Source organism: Orycteropus afer, unplaced genomic scaffold (assembly GCF_000298275.1).
Source record: "Orycteropus afer afer isolate SDZICR_OR568_19922 unplaced genomic scaffold, OryAfe1.0 scaffold00028, whole genome shotgun sequence".
NCBI lineage: Eukaryota > Metazoa > Chordata > Mammalia > Tubulidentata > Orycteropodidae > Orycteropus > Orycteropus afer.
The window spans coordinates 11,303,028-11,306,694 of record NW_006921615.1 but is presented as its reverse complement, the minus strand read 5'-3'; positions in this window follow the sequence as shown (position 1 = coordinate 11,306,694).

The following is a 3,667-nucleotide window of genomic DNA, read 5'->3' as shown; positions in this document are numbered from 1 at the left end:
TGATTTTGGTTCTTTCTTCTTTTTTAATGTGTGCATTTATTGCTATAAATTGGCCTCTGATCACTGCTTTTGCTATGTCACAAAGATTTTGGTATGTTGTGTTTTCATTCTTATTTGATTCAAGGAATTTTTTAAATGTTTTTTATTTCTTCTCTTACCCAGTCTTTCTTAAGGAAGGTGTTGTTCAGTTTCCATTTGTTTGTTCTTTTTCCATTGATCTTCCTACTGTTGATTTCTAATTTGATAGCATCGTAAGCTGAGAAGATACTTTGTAGTATTTTGATGTTTTTAAATTAAGGCTTGTTTTACGTCCTAACATATGATCTATCATGGAGAATGTTCTATGTGCACTGGAAAAGAATGTATATTGTTCTGTGGATGAACAATATGTTCTGTGGATGAAGTGCTCTGTAGATGTCAAGGTCAAGTTGGTGGATCATATGGTTTAGCTCTTCTGTGTCTTTGTTGAATTTATTTCCAGTTGTGCTATCTTTCATTGAAAGTGGTGTATTAAATCTCCCACTCTTACTGTGGAGTCATCTATTTGCCTTTTCAACTCTTTTAAAGTCTGATTTATGTATTTTGGGGCTCTTTCATTGGGTCTGTAGATATTTATTATGGTTGTATTTTCTTGTTCAAGTGATCTTTTAATCATTATATAATGTCCTTCCTTGACTTGTATGGTGGTTTTTGTCTTAAAGTCAGTTTGACCAGAAATTAATATTATACTCCTGCTCTTCTTTGGTTGCCATTTGCTTGATATATCTTTTTCCAACCTTTGATTTTTAGTCTACTTTTGTCTTTCTCTCTGATGTATGTCTCTTGTAGACAGCATATCCGTGGGTTATGTTTGCTTATGCATTCTGCAACTCTCCCTCTGTTGAGTGGTGCATTTAATTCATTGACATTCAGTTCATTTATCGACAAGTATGACTTGGCTACTTTATTTTGTTATGTGGTTTTTCATGGTGTTCCTGGTTTCTTTGTTCCATATAATTTTCTGTGCTGAGCTATGTTTATTAATCGTATTATCATTTCCTTTGTTGCTTTTGTTTTAGCATTTGCTAAATATTTGTGCTTGTCCCCTTTTTTATTGTGATGTGAAGGTTTATCATTTTTCTTTGAAGTTACCCTGTGATTTATAATTTTTTCCCAGGGTTTAGAACAGTGCATTCTATCTTGCAACTGTCTTGACTTCCTCACCATCTAGAAGTTCTGTAACTACACTGTTTTTCCCCTCTTTTTGGTTTGCAGTAGTCCTCATTTGCCAATTGATGTCTCTGGTTGCCTGTTTACAATCTTGGAAGCTTATTTTCCTTTGGATATGTCCATAACTGTGTTGGTTTCTGGGTTATGTCATCTTGTGTATTAATGGTGGTTGTGGTTTGCTATTATTGGTTCTCTGTTCAAAAGACTCCCTTTAGTATCTCTTGTGAGGTTGGTCTGGTTTTAACAAATTCCCTCAGTATCTGCTTATCTGGAAATCTCCTAATTTCATCATCATATTTGAGGGAGAGTTTTGTCAGGTATATAATTCTCCTCTGTCAGGATTTTATATATACCATCCCATTGCCCTTTTGCTTGCATGATTTCTGCTGAGAAATCAGAATTTATTCTTATTGGTTGTCCTTTGTAGGCAACTTTTCATTTTTCTCATGCTGCTTTCAGGATTCTTTCTTTGTCTTTGGTTTTGATGAGTTTGATGATATGTCTTGCTGATTTTCTTTTGGAGTCTCTCCTGTTTGGGGTTCGTTGTACTTCCTGAATGGATATATTGTCATCTTTCATCAAATCTGGGAACTTCTCTTCCAACAAATCTCGGACAATTTTCTCAGTGGTTTTCTTTTTTTCCTCCTGTTCTGGAATTCTAATTGTTGTTCTTGTTGTTATTTGCCCTCGAGTCGGCCCCAACTCATAGCGACCCCTCCTTGGGTTTCCAAGGCAGTATCACTACGGAAGTAGGATTGCCCAACCTCCCTTCCGAGGAGTGGCTGGTGGGTTTGAACCACCAGTGTTCTGGTTAGCAGTCAAGTGCCTTAGGCACTATGCTATCAATTTTAATTACAAATAGGTTATTCCTTTTGATGGTATCCCACATGAACCTTAGGCTTTCTTCATTTTGTTTTGATATTTTTTCTGATATATCCTTTTCCAGAGAAGTATTCAGGTATTTGTCTTCAATGTCATTAATTCTGTCTTCCATTGATTCAGTTCTACTCCTTTGCCCTTTCAATGTGTTATCAATTTCTTAAAATTAAGTATTAATCCTCTGGATTTCTTTCTCTAGGTTTGTATCATTTCTAATTTTTCATTTATTCTGTTATTTTGTTCTTGTATTTTCTTTGAAAATTATTCTAGGGTTTTGTCTGTGTTTTCCTTCATTTTGTCAGTGTTTTCCTTCATCTGTCTCTCAGTTCATTGAAGATACCAAAATATAATTCTTTTAAATTCCTTATCAGGGAGTTTCAATGCTGCTTCTTCCTCAGGGATGTGTTCTGGGTCTTTATCCTGGTCTCTTGTTTCTACCTCTTTATCTTGCTTCTTTGTGTGGACTGTGATGGTCTGTTGTCTCTGAGACACTGTGATGTTGTTGTATTTTGATCTTTGTTAACTGTGTGTGAAGAGCAGCTAAGGGTGAGTCAGGCTTTTCTTGGTGGTTGTTTATCTTTAGCCAGTTGGTGGAGAAGGAAGTGGTGCTCTCACTCTGGAAGTGAAGCTACAGGAGGTGCGGGTATAGTTGTGTTGTATGGGCACTGTTGCTTTCTCCCACTCAGTTAGACAGAAACAACATTTGAATAACCATGAAAAAAGTAAAAGCATGTTGACAAAAAAGACACCATGTAAATACACAGGAATAATAACAAACAAACAAACAAAAAACCCACAACACCTGGGGAGAGGGCAATAAGAGAAAAAAGGTAGAGTAAGAGAATAATGAAGAAAAGAATGTGAAAAATGGAAAAAGAAATATAAGGAATGAGGTTAACCATGAGAAAGAAAAAAATGGAAACCAGGAACAGGGAAGGGAGAAAATGCTGATAACTGGAACCAGAGAAAGGAAGGATAAAGAATAATAATGAAAACAGCAACAACAACAATAATAATAATTTTAAAACAGACAAAAACAAAGGGAAAAAAAAAATCTGGGGAAGGCACCCAGCCTCCATCCTAGCACACTGACTGGGATGGAATTCCTGCTGGCTCAGAAGGTGGATGGGAGTGAGAGATGGCCACACTTCCATTTATCAAGAGGATGTCAGGTATAAAAGTAACAAGGGGAATAACACACCTTTTCAGTCATTGGCATCCGGAATGTCCTTGTAGTTCCCAGCAAGTGGAGCCTATTCTTAAGTCCCTGGAATCTGGGTGAATGCTGTTGCTTTAAATATCCAAAATGGTCAAAACACTTGTAAACATTCAAAATGACCATGCCTTCCAGACAGGCAGAAGTCCATTGCTCAACCTGCCTTCCTCTTTACTGCTTCCGCTTTTATTTACCAGCCACTAGTGCCATCCTCTGTGCATCCCCTGGCTAGCAGAGCTGATTTTTAGGTCAATTCTTAGGTCATAACAGCATAGTGGCTAAAGCACTTGACTGCTAACCAGAAGGCTGGCGGTTCAAACCCACCAGCCACTCCTCGGAAGGAAGGTTGGGCAATCCTACTTC